This window comes from Dama dama, chromosome 27 (assembly GCF_033118175.1).
Source record: "Dama dama isolate Ldn47 chromosome 27, ASM3311817v1, whole genome shotgun sequence".
NCBI classification, from domain to species: Eukaryota; Metazoa; Chordata; class Mammalia; order Artiodactyla; family Cervidae; genus Dama; species Dama dama.
The window spans coordinates 4670446-4687976 of NC_083707.1; the positions used below are offsets into that span (position 1 = coordinate 4670446).

Below are 17531 nucleotides of genomic sequence, written 5' to 3' on the forward strand. Positions count from 1 at the left end.
TCCGGGGGGAAGGGCCATCTGACCGTGCAGGTGACTGATGTCCAAAGGACAGTCTTCCTTCGGACCAAGAGGATGACACTGACCACAAGCCAACAGATGCTCAGGCCGCAGACCCCAGGGCGCCCCCTCCCACTGGGACGCCTCTCTCCTGCCGAGAACCTGTCTGTAGGCTGGGTGCACGAGGACCCCCGGGAGTTCTCAACCCCAAGCAGGAGAGTCAGCCGGGGCAGCAGAGTCGGCCGGGCGGCCGCGCTCGGCCCCTCGCCGCCCGCGGAAAGGGGCGTGGAGCAGATGCTATCGCAGGTCCCTCCCCGCGCTCGGGCGGGGTGGTTCGAGGCTCAGCCGCGAGCGGAGGCTCTAGAGCCGCAGTTCAGCCCGGGCCGGAGTCCGCGCCGCCCAGGGCAGCCCCGCGCGGGGCCCGCGTGCACACGGAGCCCGCGAGGCGGAGCCGCCGGGGGGTGGTCGGCGCGCGGGCGGCAGGTGGGCGGCCCGGCTCCCGTCGGCCGTGTTTACCTGGCTCGCAGGAAGCCCGGGAGGCGGGGGAGGAGCGGCGGGCGCGCCCGGCCCTCGGAGCAGCCGCCAGACTGCGCCGCCGCGCCGGCGAGGACGAGCCTGCGGCCCCGGCGACCCGCAGCCCCGACCCCGAAGGCGGCGCCGGCGCTCCGGGACCCCGCGCGCTTGGGGCCCGGGCGGCGGGAGGCGGCCCGGACCCCGCGGCGCCCTCGGCCTTGGAGAGAGGATCGCCGCGCGGTGGGTGACCTCGCCGGGGGGGCGGGGGGCGGGGTGGCTTTGTCTGCGCCCCCGGAGCGGGGACGCGGGGACGGGGCGCGGGGCTCCCCCGGGGCGGCCGCGCAGGTGGCGGCAGGTGGCACCCCGGCGGCCACTGTGCGAGGGGTGGACGCGGGTGTAGACGCCGATCCGGAGCGGCGGGGCTGTCCCCGACGGGTGTCCAGGTGTGGGCAAGGCCGGGCCGGGGCCGGGGTCGCGGGCAGAGCGTGGAAGGCGCTCGGGGTGGAGTTTTGGGTGGGAGGTGGCAAAGGTCAAGGAAGCCACACTGGGCGGTGCGGGACCGCTGCGGGGACGAGTTTTAGGGCAGGCCGGGATCCCCGCCGCTTAACGTGCTCCGTAAGGATACGTCTGGGGCTTACCGCCGACTCCTGCCTACCCCCTCCCCCAGCCCGGGCGAAAACCAGTTTCCCTTTGAGTGCCGAGGGCGGCGACAGGCGACTCTCCCGGCTTCCGCCTTCCGGAGGCCGGGCCCGGCCCCGCCACGCCGCCCGCGCCCACCTGCGCGCCTGGCGCCCGAGTGTGAAGCCCCTCTGGGCCCGGAGACTGGCCGGGCGTCCAGGGGGTGCCGCGTGCTCTGCACGATTCCCGGGCACCCCGTGGCTCTGGCTCCTCTGGGCTGCTGGGGGCACTGTCTCTTTTCTCCCAGGGTCTCCTTTCTCCTCTCCTTTAGGAAGGCAGAGGGGGGTTTGGAGAAGCCTTAGAGATTCTCTGGGGATCTCAGTAGGTCTCTGGCAGGAAACAAGCGCCTTTGGGTTACTGGTTCTCCCTTTTCCAGTCGCAACAGGGTGAGAATCTACACCGTGAGTTCAGTTAACCTCTGCGGCCAGGGCTGGAGTGTGTCTGGGGAGACGCAGACCCGGTTCCGGGGCGCTGGTTGTTCTGACAGGGAGGCCACACCTGGCCTGGAGAGATTCTCAGAGGAAGGGCGCTTTAGGGTGTGTCCGATTTAAGACCTGTGGCTTTTGGACAAGACCCCCAGCTCAGGGAACGGTTTGCAGAGTGTGGCCCAGGAGTCTGGGACACCCCGAGTCAGGCTCAGTCCTGCCCCCTGCTCCCTGGGGGAGCCGCTGCAAAGTGCCGGGGGCCTTCGTGGTCCTGGGGAGCTGAGTGGGGTGCAGACCCAGCCGGAGCCAGGGCTGAGCAGCCCTTCAGGAAGGGATAGTCAGCACAGGGACGCAGCCTCACAGCTGTGTTTCTCCCAGTTCAGGGGAGTGGCCATCAGTCCTCCTATCTTTTTTTTTGCCCCCCAAATAGGATAAACCAAAACCTGAAAGGAGGGAATCCAGTTAAATATGTAAAATGGTGGCTAATAGTAGCTCCAATGGTTTAACTGTTCTGAAATGACTACCTTTACTAACTCAGGGTTAAACAAAAGCTATTTGGTTCAAATTCACTTTAAAAACTTTCCAAAGTATCCCATTTCTGCCCAAAGACAAGAATACTTTGAGTCACTTGTGCTGTGATTTGGTGTTGAATCTCTCTGGCCCGGTTTGGGTCAGGAATGGCTCTGGCCACATGCCCTGAGGAAAGGCATCTGTGAACTTGGAAAAGGGCAGAGACCAAGCTTTCTGGTGATTTTTCTTTTGCCTCCTGAATTCTTAAATGTTAATGGGAGGTTATGTTGTTTGACTTTTAGTTTCTCTCTCGAGTCTTTAAAAATCTGACACTGGATCAGCAGCTGTCCCTGGGCCTTTTCTCCCCAGGTATCCAGGTAGCATTTCTGACTACTTCCCAGTGGCCAGGCTGCCTTCTGGGAGCCACATATCATTGCATTAACAGCTGTGATACCCTGCGATGCCCTCATTTGATGTAACTACCTACTAGAACCCTCATTTTCACTGAGTAGGAAACCCAGGCACAGAGACACCCGGGGGCGCCCAGGACTCAGCTCCAGAAATCTGCCACCAGCCCCTGTTGCTGCCCTGCAGGGCGAAGAGGGCACCGTGCAACACCCACTGAGCTGCTTTCCTCTTCTCTGTCTTTAGCGTTCCACCGCTGAAGAGTGGCTACACCCAGCAAAGCGTGCATCCTCTTCAGATGGTGGGACTGGACGGCTGCTGTCCCATCTCTGTTAGTCACCTTCTCCCTAACTTCCTCAGTAAAGTTGTCAATAAAGAGGGAAAGACAGTTCTCTAATGCCGCAGCACGGCTTTTAGTAAGTCGTCCCTAAGCAGTGAATCACTTCACTAGTCCTTTAGAGCCACCCAAGGAAGCTTAAGTCAGCCTGAGCTTGGGGGCCGCTGGAGGTGGGTTTAATCAACAGTAAGTGTACAGTAATTTAACCAACAGTTAATTGTAAAGATGCTGAAGCGCCAGTATTTTGATCACCTGATGAGACGAAATGACTCATTGGAAAAGACCCTGATGCTGGGAAAGACTGAGGGTAGGAGGAGAAGGGGACAATAGAGGATGAGATGACTGGATGGAATCATTGACTTAATGGACAGGAGTTTGAGTAAGCTCCAGGAGATGGTGAAGGACAGGGAAGCCTGGCGTGCTGCAGTCCGTGGGGTCGCAAAGAGTCGGACACGACTGAGCGACTGAGCAACAGCCACAGTTATGCACAGGCAGACCCTGCTGCTCTCACGCCACGGATGCTCAGTGAGCGCAGTGCAAATGTCCCTAAATGCGTGGCCCTAGGCTTCAGCCCCAGAAACGGAACCAGCAGAGACACACACGCATGACTTAACGTGAGGAACTGGGGCCAGAGGCCTGCAGGCCGCAGGCTGGTGCTATCGGGTGTGAGCTGAGGCCGCCCTTGGAGAAAGAGCCGCCCTCACCTCACAGCCAGGCATGGATAACCAGCAGTGCATATTATGAAGCTTTCAGCAGTATCTGAGAGTCAATAACTGTTAAAAATTCATAAATATGGATTGGAACTCTGAGCATCACTAGTGTGAGGCTCTATTATAATAATAATAAAAAAGATGGATGCCTGGAGAGTGATAGACAGATAGACAGACTCTGGTGAAGTATCTGGAATGTACCAAGCATTCTAAGACTCAGCAACATAAAACAAACCACCCAAGAGGAGAAGTAACTAAGCAGGCTGGCCCAGAAGAGAAAGCCCAGGGGGCTAGGAAAATGGGAAGGGATGTTTAACCCACCAGTTCTCAGAAGCAGAAATCACATCAATGGGATAACTTTTCATAACCATCTGTGAAGATCTTACCGTCTATGCCAAGTATTGAGGAAGATAAGGAGAACTGAGAACTCATATGATTGTGAGTAGGAGTATAAATAAAAACAGACACTTTAGACAAGAACCCAGAAAAGCTGAAGACAGATGTTCCCTGTGACCCGGTGATCGCAGTTCTGAGTGCACCCTCTAGGGAGAACCTGGGCTCAGTGCACAGGGCACACACAAAGGTTACACCCAGAAGCGATTTTTTAAAATATATATATCTATTTTTTTATTTGGCTGTGCAGAGTCTTAGTTGCAGCCGGCAGGACTTTTAGCTGTGGCATGTGGGGTCTAGTTTCTCAATCAGGGATCGAACCCAGGCCCCTGCATTGAGAGTGCAGAGTCTCAGCCACTGGACTGCCAGCAAAGTCCCCTGGAAGCACTTTTAAAAACCTTGTATTTTGAGATCATTGTAGATTCACATGCAACTGTGAGAAATAATCGAGCTCCACATATCTTGCAAAACTATAGAGGACATTGTGACCAGGAAGTAAACGTTGGTGCGACTGATTGGAGGGGCTGAGATGTCAGATTTCACAGGTGACATGCTCCCATGCGCCTGTGTGTAGTTCTGTGTAATTTTATGGCACATGGATCATCGCGTGACCACACACGCAGGTGGGACCGTTCCATCACAAGGTCTGCAGGCTGCCCGTTGTGGCCACAGCCAACTTCCCCTTCCTCCACCCTACGCCCTTCGCAGCCGCTGCTCTGTTCCCCATTTTCTGTAATTCGTCATTTTGACAATGCTATTTAGGCGGAGTCATACAATGTGCCCCCTTCTTTTTGGCTGGCTTTTTTTTCAGTAAGTGCAGTGCTCTCGAGATTCTCCAAGTTGTTCAGTGTCTGGACAGCTCGTTCTTTTTTATCACTGAGTAGCATTCTGTGGAATGGATGTCCCCCACCTGCTGCTTCTCTAGTTTTTTGGTTTTAACCGTCCATCCTTCGAGGGTTTCCAGCTTGTGGCTATTTGAGGGCACCTACTATGATGTACAGGTTTTTGCGAGAACACGGTTTTCGATTTTCGCTTCTCTGGGATAAATGCCATCGCTGAGTCAAACAGCGAAGGTGTGTTTCAGTTCACAAGACCCTGCACTCTCTTTTCCCAGAAAGTCTGCAGTGTTTACATCCCACCAGCCAGGTGTGCGTGGCCCTGGGTCTCCGTGGCAGCATTTGCACAGCCATGCTTGGTATCTGAGCTGTTCTGACAGGTGTGCGCTGACCCTTCACCGTGGCTGCAGTCTGCGTCTCCATCACAGACAGCGATGCCTGTCTCTCCACGAGCGTGTCTGCCATCTGCACATCCTCCCAGGGAGCAGCCCGGTCTTGCCTTTGCCTGCTTTCTGATTGGCTTGCTTGGTCTCATTAGTTCCTTGTAGATATGCTCTGGAGACAGAGCTGGTGGTTTGCAGTTCCTGTCAGGGTAGCTTGTCTTCAGCCTAACCGCGGGTGCTTATGCAGGGAGGCGCTTTTTCATTTTGATGAGATCCATCTAATAATTTTTTTCTTTGTGTCTTGTGCAGAATCTCAGGCTACTGAGACCCACTGAATTGAAACCTGCATTGTTTGTTTATTTAATTTTGGCTGTGATGGTTCTTTGTTGCTGCGAGAGCTTCCTCTAACTGTAGTGAGCAGGGCCCTACTCTCTTAGATGCAGGGTGCAGGCTTCTCACTTTGGAGGTTTCTCTTGTTGCGGAGCATGGGCTCCAAAGCACAGACTCAGTAGCTGTGTTACACAACTTAGTGTAAGCCTAAGTTACACAACAGGCTTATTTGTTCCACAACATGTGGAATCTTCTTGGACCAGGTATCAAATCCATGTCCCCTGCTTTGGCAGGCAGATTCTTAACCACTGGACCACAAGGGAAGTCCTAATTTTTTTCCTTTTATGGATTGTGATTTGGGTGAACCCTTTGCCTAGTCTGGAAGATTTTCTCCTGGCTTCTTTCTTTCCCACAAGTTTTATACTTACAGTTTACACTGAAGTCAGTTGTCCATTTCCAGTTAGTTTTTATATGATAAGTGAGGTTTAGGTGGAGGGTTTTGGTTTTGGGTGGTTTTTGTTCCTACATAGGAATGCCACCTTGCCCCAGTACTGTTTGTTGAAAAGATGATCCTTCCTCCATAGACTTTTTTTTTCCATCTTCATCTTAAATTGTGTCCACATTTTTGTGTGGGTCTATTTCTGGGTTCCCTGCTCGGTTCCCGTGATCGTGATGTCTGTCCTGCCACTGGGATCACACTGTCCTGCTTACCAGGGCTGAAGGGTGACCCTGACCATCAGGTAACGTGAGCCCTCCCACTTCCTTCTTCTTTATCGGAGTCCTGTTAGGTGGGCTGGCTCCTGTACCGTTCTGCACATTTTAGAGTAAGCTTTATCGTGCCTACAGAACCCCTGCTGGAATATTTATAGAGTGTGTGTGTGTGCGTGCCTAGGCATGTCAAACTCTTTGTGACCCCGTGGACTGTAGCCCACCAGACTCCTCTGTCCATGGCATTTCCCAGGCAAGGACACTGGAGTGGGTTGCCATTTCCTTCTCCAGGGAATCTTCCCGACCCAGGGATCTAACCCACGTCTTCTGCATTGACAGGTGGATTCTTTACCGTCTGAGCCACAGGGAAGCCCCTGCTATTTCATATGTGTGTGTGTATATGTATACACTTTTATGATGTATCTAAAATCCACTGAGTGTTAACTGCTCAGTCGTGTCTGACTCTTTGCAACCCCATGAACTGTAATTCTCCAGGCAAGAATACTGCAGTGGGTTGCCATTCCCTTCTCCAGGGGATCTTCCCGACCCAGGGGTTGAACCTGGGTCTCCTGCATGGCAGACAGATTCTTTACCGTCTGAGCCACCAGGGAAGCCCCCAAACCGCTAAGAAGCCTAACTAATCTGCCCCGCCGCCCAGGCAGACTTACTATCTTTCTTTCTCTTTTTATAGTTTTCGATTTTCTTTTTTTGTTTTAATTGAAGTATAGTTGATTTACAATGTTACGTTCATTTCTGGTGCACTACAAGGCAATTTACTTTTATATTCTGTTCCATGTTCTTTTCCATTATAGTTTATCACAGGATATTGAATGTCATCCCTGGTGCTATACAGGAGGACCTTGTTGTTTATTTTATATACAGCAGTTGGTATCTGCTAATCCCAAGCTCCTAATTTATTTCCCCACTCCCTTCCCCCTTGGGAACCGTGAGTTTGTTTTCTGTGTCTGTGAATCTGTTTCTAGGCAGACTTATTTTCTGTAAGGACACAGGAAAACGAAGTGATGGTGTCCAGACAGGCTCCGTCAGCATCCTGGGGTCAGACCATCCCCCCAGAGGTGGGGGCCCTCCCCCCGCCACACCAATGGGGAGCCAGGTGTAGTCTGTGGCTCATCGCTGTCCCTCAGCGATGCTCTGATTACAGGCGAGGAGATGCGAATTCTCGGGGGTCAGCAGACCCTGGAGGTCCTGTGAAGCCCAGGGCGTCCTCTGCTCTGTCCAGCGTCTGTGTGATGGCCAGCGATGCCACGCTGTGCTCCTGAGGGCTCGGTAGCACATTTCCAAACCCAGGCATCCCTACACCCACATCTGACCACGTGTACCCAAGTCACTGTCCCCAGAGTGGGAGGGACGGTGGGCCACCTCCTGGCCCCCGCCGGCCCCAGGCCCCGTCCCCACGCTGCTCACGAGTGTCGGAGACCATCCAGAAACCAGGGGCTGCTATTTTAAAAGGGGCCACTTTTGAAGGAAAGAGTCAGTATGAAGACATGCAAGAGCAGCGTCTCTCTCAGCGGTGACGTGACGGCCCACCTCAGAACTGCTGCCGGCTTTGAAAAGGGGTCAGTGGCTGAGAGCTGGTGACAAGGGGGCGCCGCCCTCTGGGGTGCGAGGCAGCTTCTCCGAGTCCAGAAGCCACAGCCTTTCACAGGAAACGAGCTTCTGCTTGGAGCCCCGGCCGTTGTTCTTGGGGAGTGACACTTCTCCACGGGTCTGTGAATTTCAAGACCCGGGAGGCAGGAGCCGTTCGGCGTGTTTTAGTGAACACACTGGATTTTCGCATTGTACTGATTCTAATTACATGGTAACTAGGCTTGGATTTGGTTTATGCCTCCGAGGTGTTAAAAGTCTAGAAAACAGTGAGTGGTGGTGATGCTTCTTCTGAAAGTTGAGTTGGCCTGGTGGCTCATTGCATCAGGTTTTGCTTTGATTGGTGGCCGACGTTCATTGCGGACTGCCCCGCGGACAGCTCTGAGGGACACCCTGGGATGCCAGGTCCCGCCCCGGGACCCGCAGATGATGGCTGAGCGCTGAGGTCCCAGCTGCCGGGAGCCCCTCGGCCAGCGGCCCCCCAGCTGGAATGAGACTTCCTGTGTGTGGCGGTCGAAAAAGCAGGCAGAGATGCTAGGTGACATGCCCCGCTGTCATGGGGTTTTCTGAAATATTTATTTCAGAGCATGACTTCTGCAGTCAACTTCCCCTTGTTTCATGGGACGAGGGGGTTGGGAGGTGGAAGCTGGCAAGGGTTTGACTTTTGTCAGAGAGTGAGGATCCTCGTGGCCCCATCCTCGAGGTTTTCAGTCACGAGAGGGCGCCCACTGGCCCCCTCACCACTAATAACTGCGCCCGCAAATGTGGGCCCCGCCTTTGGGGTGTGTCAGCGGCAGAGGGTCTCCCCCAAACACGTCCGGCACCCTCTGCTGCAGCTTGCGGCCCCGCTGGGCAGGGGCAGAGAGCCAGGGGCAGAGACAGCTCCTCCAGCAAAGATGCCAGAGCCCCAGCCTCCCCAGAGACGGAGGGCCTCCCCCCGGAGCCCGCGGAGACAGTGGGCGGGGGCCGGGATTGGCTGGGAACAGGATGCGTGCGCCGCAACAGAGCCTGCAGTGGCCGGAGCCGGACCCCGAGTCTCCTCGGGGGCTGTGGACGAGGATGACGCCAACAACCACCCCCGCCTGGCAGCCACTTGCCTGCATGTCGGCCAGAGCACTCATTAAGTGCAGAGTCCTAGGCCCAAGGGTCTGGACACCACTTCGAGTCTTGGGGTCTCGGCCTAGAAATGTGCATTTCTAGTGATCACGAGGACCATTGCTCAGTGAGAGGCAGAAACGGGTGAGGAGGGCCCCAGGTGTGTCTCGGCGACACAGGTTCACCTGAACACACCTACACGAGCTCCCACTCATCCACTTTACACAATCAAGAAAGTCTACTTCCTGGTAAATGACTTTCTGTTCAAAGAATGATTCATGGAAAATCACATCCTATACTGGTGATGTGTTCTCGTGCGTATCGTTTATTTTTGATACTCTCTCCATTTAGGGGGTGGCATTCTCTTTCGTGCCTCTGAGCGCTGGCGTATCTGACAAGGAATATTTATGGATATTCATCCTCTCCATCCGGTTTCTTGGAGAGTTGGAACCTAACATTTTTGCTAAACTTGCTCTGAGACAAAAGCTCCAGAGCTGCGTTGCAGGCGCCCAGACGGGGCAGCTGCACAGTCGTTTAAATTCCCTGATTCTCCAGGACACTCGGAGGCCACACCGTGCCGTTCCAGAGGCCCTGCATGAAAGAGACGCGGCTCTGGCCCTGAAGACCATATCATAGTGTATGTCATCAGGGAGCTTGGGGTCCTAAGACAGGTTTCCCGAGGCATTGCGTTTGCTGAGCACTTTGCAAGATGAGCAAACAAAACCTGTACAGGATTCCTGACGGTTGCGGGGGGGTGGGGTGGGGGGGGTGCTGTACCAGCAGAGGGCGGGGACTCAACGGCCACTTCTGACCCTCCCAGCAGCCATGCGCCCCCTGCCTGCAGCCTGGCTGGGGGTGAGTTGGGGTGAGTTAGGTTGAGGGCCGGGGTGAGGATCTGCGGCTTCTCCAGGGATCTTTCCAGGATGCCCACTTGCCCTGCCCGGCTGTTCGCAGCAGCAGCTCCGTCCCCTGGTTCTGATCACGTTTAGTTTATAAGGGGCTCAGCACTCCATCCCGCACTTACTTTCTGGGAAATTTAGACGTTTTCCTCGTCTCCCGTCATCTGCGTGGAGGTCAGGGTGGTGTCTGCTGCGTCCCCGATGGTCAGTTTCACTAACCCTGATCATCATCATCCAGTTAACACACAGCAGAGTCTGAATTCTGCCCAAGTCACCTCCGATTCTTTGGTCACCTGATGCAAAGAGCCAACTCACTGGAAAAGACCCTGATGCTGGGGAAGATTGAGGGAAGAAGGAGAAGGGGACGACAGAGGATGAGATGGTTGGATGGCATCACTGACTCAATGGACATGAGCTTGAGCAAGCTCTGGGAGATGGTGAAGGACAGGGAAGCTTGGCATGCTGCAGTCCATGGGGTCGCAGGGAGTCGGACACAATTTAACAACTGAACAACAGCAACCACCACCACTGTCCAAGTCTATTCTTTACCAGTCAGGACATGGGACATGGTTTATTCAGCTCACTGTGTTGCCTTAAAAAACCACATCAAGCTGGAACTTAGACACAAATGATTCTCTGAGTGTGGTGGGGGTCAGGGTGTGCTTCAGTTGTTTTTATTCTGGTCCTTTTGAATGTCTGAAAATGAAATAACCCTGGACTGACGAGCTGAGACCAGGGGTTTACGAGATGGGCTGCCATCCGGCGCTGTCTTCCTCCTGGAAACAGGATAAATTATATCTCAGACTCGAGCCCAAAGCATCACTGGTTTTGAAGGATCATTTATACGGCTGTATGGAAGATGCTGTCTGTTTTAAAAGGCAGATGATGATTACTTTATTCTGTCATTATCTCTGTATGTCAAGACTCATTTTTGAAGAGAGAAGGATTTGAACCAGGTGTTAAAAGCTGGCCTTGTTCATTTCAGACAGTGTTTGGAAATTGGAATGTGAAGAGGAAAAGGACACAGCGGTGCTGACTTGGCAGACGGCCTTTCTGAAAGGGCAGTGAAGTGTCGTGTTTAAAGCCACATTAAGTAACAGTCCCAACAGTAAAACATGTGTGTTTATGTGGAAATTTTTACATAGGATTAGCAACACCAAAATAAAGTGTGTGATGGGAACTTAAAGCAGATTTTAACGTGAGGATAGATGAAAACCCGTGCAAATATTTATACTCTTTTTTAATAAAACCTCATTCTTTCATGAAGACAGGGAAGGCCCCGGCTGTCATATTTGTGGGCTCATGTGGCACAGTCACCTCAGAGCCTGGAATCTCTGAGGCTTAACTTTATTGCTTTCACAACATACGGGCTTCCCAGGTGACTCAGTGGTAGAGAATCTGCCTGCCGATGCAGGAGACACAGGAGATGCACGTTCTATCCCTGGGTCAGGAAGATGCCCTGGAGGAGGGCATGGATACCCACCGCAGTATTCTTGCCTGGAGAATCCCATGGACAGGAGCCTGGAGGGCTGCAGTCTATGGGATCGCGAAGAGTTGCACACGACTTAGCATTCATGTGGGCTTCCCTAGTGGCTCAGCTGTAAAGAATCCGCCTGCAACGCCGAAGACCTGGGTTCGGTCCCTGGGTTGGGTAGAGCCCCTGGAGAAGGGAAAGGCTGCCCACTCCAGTATTCTGGCCTGGAGAATTCCATGGACTCTATAGTCCATGGGGTTGCAAAGAGTCAGACACGACTGTGCGACTTTCACTTCACTAGCTTACATATACACACACACACAGACAACATGCGTTGAAGAAGAATTTGACAAATGTGCCCTGGACTCAATGCAGCATTTGTTCCTGGCTTTTTCTTCCTGGAGCCGCCCTCGGTGACATGAGGTCTGTGATCTGTCGGAGCTCTGCAGGGTGACGGTCCCAAACGCCACTGTTTCCCCATCCATTTCTCAGGTTAGCCTGCCCATTGTGGAGTTTTCTGCAGGCAGCTCATGTGGGTTTCATGACTAATTACAGATGTTCCGGGGTGCATAATGCAGAGTCTGGGAGGCAGGTGTAAAAACCCAGCGAGGAAGGAGACAGGGGTGTCTTTCATCCCTCACAGCAGGTGAACCCGGACCCAAATGGGTGCCGCGGACCACCAGGCTGAGGTCTCTGCACTGCATAGGCCTGGCTGCCTGTTGAGACCCTGTGTGTGTAGCCTGTCTGCACAGCTAACCAGCTGGTAACCAGGTAACCGGGCTGGTAACCAGGTAACCAGGCTGGAAACCAGGTAACCTAAAGGCCAGGCACTGCACCAGATGCAGTATGGACTGCCCTGGATTCAGCAGTTTCTATTCCAGCCCTCAGTCGCTACTCCCATTAGAGTGTGGTTCACAGCCCTTTGGAAAGGTGACTGGCGGCCAGGAGACCCTCGGGTGACAGAGCTTGTCCTGTCTCGTTTGGACCCGGCCCCCAGCTTCGGGAACCCAGCTGTCTGCGTGTCCGACATGGTGCAACAGCTTCACTCAAACCTTGTCTGGAAAGGCTCGGTTTTCAAAGCTCCCGGGGTTACCTGGCAGACGTGGGGTGCCATCCCTGCAGAAGTCAGTGCAGCCCACCCCCCACCCTGCCCCCTCGCTTCCCCAGAAGGACAGCAGAGCAGGTGACCTGTCCAGGGCCGCCCGCTGCTGGTGGTGGAGGAGACTAGACTCGGGCTTCCTGCCCCGTACTCCCCACTTCAGTCACCCTCTTGAGCTCTTCAAGTGGGTCCTGAACTGTCTTTGGATGTTATCCCCTTTTTACCCCCTCTCGGCATCAAATCAGAAATCGTTTATTCACAGAAACCATGCTTTGGGGGGAGTGTGAGTGATTAAGACCTTGAGTACAGTGTCAGCGTGTCACAGTTGATCAGATAAACACGGTATTGTAAATGCTCTCTGCCAAGATGCTTTCAGTTTGCATTTATTTCCTATAAAAGGCTTCTGAATAATCTTGATTGTGATGGAGAAATAAAGCCATGAGGTCTCCACCTTGTGGCGATAAAGCATCCTTCTTAAAAGAAATGGCAACCCACTCCAGTATTCTTGCCTGGAAAATCCTACGGACAGAGGAGCCTGGTGGGCTACAGTCCATGGGGTCGCAAAGAGTCAGACACGACTGAGCGCGCGCACACACACACACACACACACACACACACACACTCTCTGAAAGGATGCTGATCCTTTTAGGCCTTAAAGATGACACTTTAAAAAGCAGGCAGAGCCAGGTGAGAAGCTCAGGTTCAAGCTGCAAGCATACTGGCAGCCTCACGTCTGCCGTGTCTGTTGCTCTGTAGATACTTGTTGTTTATTCACTTACGTAAGTCAGCACAGGTTTTCGATAACAGAATTTTTAAAAAAGATTGACCTGTGGGCCTCCGTGGTGCCTCAGTGATGGAGAATCCGCCTGCCAGTGTGGAGACATGGGTTCCATCCCTCGACCGGGAAGATCCCGCATGCGGCGGGGCAGCGATGCCTGGTGCCACGGCTTCTGAGCTGAGCTCTAGAGGCCTGAGCACCTGGAGCCCATGCTCTGCAGCCAGAGAAGCTGCTGTGCTGAGAAGCCCGAGCTCCACAATGAAGAGCAGGCCCCCCTTGCTGAAACTGGAGCGAGCCCACACTCAGCAACAAAGGCCCAGTGCAGCCGAAAATAAATAGTTAATTTAAAAAAAGATTCACTTGTAGGACGTACTGCTATAATGCTCCATCTTTCACTGCTGCTCTGCAGCGGGGAGTGACGTCGTGGGAAACGACGGTCAAGGCTCCGCCCAGGCTGCAGTTCGTGAGTTTTGAGCTGTCAGAACGTACATTAAAACGTGTGAAATGAAGAAGAAGCTGCCCCTCTAACCCCCAGGCAGCTCTGATCCCTAATAAACCTGAGACTGCACGCACTGAGGGTCCTTTTCCTGCAGAAATTCAGCGCCCTGCCCAAGTCACCGGGTCAGCCTTGAACCTGTGACTGTGAACTTGTGTCACGCGGACTTTCCAAACCTCGTGCGTCTCATCGTCTGTGGAAGGAGGAGCGTTGGAACAGCACCCACCTCGGCCTGGACGGGAGCAGGTTGGGAGGATGGACGTCTGGAGAGGTCCCTCCCGCCCGGCGCGCGGGCAGCACCGCCAGGCTGGCCGCCCTCTGGGGCCTCCCGCCTCAGTCGAGCCCTGTCCGTTGAGTCCTGCTCTCCCGGGACAGGTCCGCCTCCCTCTGCTTTGTCTGTACCTGCCGCCGGCTCATGTTCCTCACCCTCTACAGTCCCACATGCCCCAGTGACCATGCAGAGCCCTGACATCAGCTCTGAGCCCCGTGCCTGCAGGGCCGTGATGGGGTGATGACCACACCTGCCTTCTTTTCCCCGCTCAGCATCTGGAAGCTTGCGGGAGGAGCTCGCCTGGGAAGAAGGTGCCAGGTGGGAGACTGACCCTCTCCCTGGCACGGCCGTGGGGCTGCTGGTCGGAAGCCGGAGCGGTGAGATCGGCAGTCCCAGGATTCACGTGTCCTCTGTGTTTTCAGGAAGATGAGGACTCGGGCTGTAGGTCTCTTGACCACAGACCTCACGCCAGCCTGTGGCCTGAGCAACATGTTCCTTCCCCACGCACAGTTATCAGGAACTGTCAGGTCTGACGCCAGGGAACATGTGAGTTGTTCTGGAGGTGAATTAAATACATGAGTTCCTTCCCCATGCAGTTATCAGGAGCCATCACGTCTGACGCCAGGGAACATGTGAGTTGTTCTGGAGGTGGATTAAATACACGAGTTCGACACGCCTCCTGCCCTTTGATTACTGGCTCTGACCTTGTACGAGGCCCACAACATCTTTGTTTCCTCTGTCTCCAGCGCCAGTGTCCTGGTTATGGGCACACCGGTACCTGTGATAACAGCACGCATGTGACCCCCACTGCACTGGGCTAGTGAAATATTAACTGGTCATTTCCACAACCGCTCCTGGAGTAAACATGTACAGTCCGGTACCAAAGCCTCAGAGCAAGCGGCAGAGAGCCTACGAGAAGGGGCACCCCAGAGACTGGAGCTCTGGGACTGGCTCTCTGGAAGCCCCGCCCGCTGGCCCCCAGGTGGACAGCCTGGCCAGGGGGTGCAGTGTGGCCATGGGGCCAGCGGGCGGGGCCGAGCCTGCACGCCCACGACCTAGTGAGGTCACAGGACGGGCTGTCTGCGGACGCCCCACCTACTGCGGGAGGTGTGTGTCCTGCATGTGCCTGAGTCCACTTCCCGACCATCAGAGAGCCTGTGACTGTGGGCCTGGCCGGCCAGGGACCCAACACCCCAGCTTCCTGGGAGCTGCTGTTTTCACGCAGAGTTTCATGTCTTTCTGTTGTTGTTCAGTCACAAAGTCATGTCCAACTCTGCGACCCCATGGACTGTGGCACACCATGCTTCCCTGTCCTTCACCAACTCCTGGAGCTTGCTCAGACTCATGTCCATTGAATCAGTGATGCCATCCAACCATCTCATCCTCTGTCGCCCCCTTCTTCTGCCCTCAGTCTTTCCCAGCATCAGGGTCTTTTACAACAAGTTGGCTCTTCACATCATGTGGCCAAAGTATTGTCTCCCTGTGAGAGCTATGAAAAGCTAAACATGTTGGCTAATGATATATGTATGACTATATTTACAAGGCTTTCTAAAAGTCATCCTAACTTAAGCATTAATGAACTACCGTTTGGTTTGCTGCTTTTTTCCTTCAAGGAAATGCTTTGTTGTCACTGAGAAAGGTGATGTTATGGTAGCACCTGGAGCAGAGGACTCCACTTGCGTCCTGTTCTGGTGACGACTTTCCTGCAGAGTCAGCTGATGCCCAGGGAACAGGCACAAGGGACCACAGTCAGACTCCACAATGCCGTCCTCTTGGCGTTCTGTGATTTTTGTTTTTAGTGGTTTTTGAGAACTTTTAGGCAGTGTTCTTCCGTGCTGTAAATCTGATAAGCCTGGAGAAGATAGTCGCTCAGTCATGTCCAACTCTTTGCAACCCCATGGACTATAGCCTGCCAGGCTCCTCTGTCCATGGGATTTCCCAGGCAAGAATACTGGAGTCGGTTGCCACTTCCTTCTCCAGGGGATCTTCCTGACCCAGGGATCGAACCCGGGTCTTCTGCATTGCAGGCAGAATCTTTACCGTCTCTCAGACTCGGATCACTAGTTGTGGATATTATGTGATAACCCAGTGCAAAGTGTCCCATCCCCTCAAATCTAGAAGCTGGTTTCTTCTGATACTTCCTACGTGAGACTACAGGTGGTCTCGTGCTGGAAGCTTTAGGGCGCGAGAGAGTCTGGGGGGAGCCCGAGGATCTCAGAGGTCAGCATCACATGTGTTCCTGAAACACAGGGTGGTTTCTTGGGCGTCCCGCCCCTGTTCCCACCCTAAAATGGTCTTTCCTTTTGTCTCCTGCACATGAGCGTGTGGGGGTGGTTGTTCTGGTGATGGTGGTAACTGTTTGCTATGTTCCGAGCACAGGGTGTTACAGGAATGTTTTTGACCTGAGAAATAAAAATGACTGTCTGCAGAAAGCAGGCATGAGCACTGGGGTCCTGGTGGAGAGGGGAGGCAGACGGATGGGGGTGGGAGGGGAGGAGGAGGACAGAACCCGACGGGGTAGAAGCCCTTGGTTTTGTCTCCTTCTCTGTTAGGCCCTTTGATTTTCTATGTGAGTTCCTTGCTCTTTCACACTTGCTCTCTGGGTTTTCCTTTGAAGGTCAAAGGAGCAGGCCTGTTCAGACTCCTTGCAGCCTCCGCCCACCTCTTCAGGGGCTGGGATCTGTGTGGTCTGTCAGGGTCCACACCCCAAGACAGGCTGTGCCCAGCACAGAAGGGCGGCTGGGAGCAAGCCAGCAGCTGCCGTTTGTGGGGTCCCAGGCGGATGCAGGGGGTGTGGGGGAGGCGGAGGGCCCGCCTTCAGCGCTGCAGCGTGTTCAGCCCGCCTCGCATTAGCGGCTCCCAGAAAGGAAACGTGGCGCCCCTTTGGCACCTCGAAGCCCCTTCAGCGTGTGGTTCACAGGAGCTAGGGGCCGAGAGTCATCTGGATCAGCTCAGAGGCTAGGCTCACAGTGTGGCAGCAGGGATAGCAGTAAAGGTATCACTTTACAGTAAACCTTAAAGCCTAATAAAAAGCTGAGGCTCTGACACTTTGGCCACCTGGTGCGAAGAGCCGACTCACTGGAAAAGACCCTGATGCTGGGAAAGATTGAAAGTAAAGAGAAGGGGGCGACAGAGGATGAGATGGTTGGATGGCATCACTGACTCAGTGGACATGAATTTGAGCAAACCCCGGGAGATAGTGGAGGACATAGAAGCCTGTCGTGCTACAGGCCACGGGGTCACAAAGAGTCAGACACGATTGAGCAACTGAACAGCGACAACAAAAACGCTAGGACTCCATTAAGGGTTAATACCAAAGTACATGGAACTTTGAAAACGTTGCTTTAATGATGTTGAAAAGCAGAGAGAGCAGAAGTTAGCCCCCTGGTGGGGTTTTAATCCTGCTGCCAAAGCCCATGTTAATCCTCTCCCTGCAGGGCCGGCTGTACGCGGATTCCAGTGGGTAGATGTTAAAAAACATTGACTGTGGATTCAGGGCTTCTGCGTTTTCACACCTGACCTAAGTCTGTGATCCCAGGCGACCTCAGCCTCTGGGTCCTTTGCAGCCCCTCCCTGCAGACGACATCCT

The 17531-nt window shown here is 54.2% G+C and overlaps 1 protein-coding gene across 2 annotated transcripts in view; it reads left to right on the forward strand.

The window, feature by feature from the left end:
• The first annotated feature begins 353 nt into the window (after positions 1-353).
• MBP (myelin basic protein) overlaps positions 354-17531 on the forward strand; it is a 103834-nt gene continuing 86656 nt past the window's right edge. The window contains exon 1 of one of the 2 annotated variants that reach the window (XM_061131229.1): positions 354-480. The gene's annotated coding sequence lies outside the window, so the exon portion shown is untranslated. The other variant, XM_061131228.1, reaches the window with a different exon arrangement.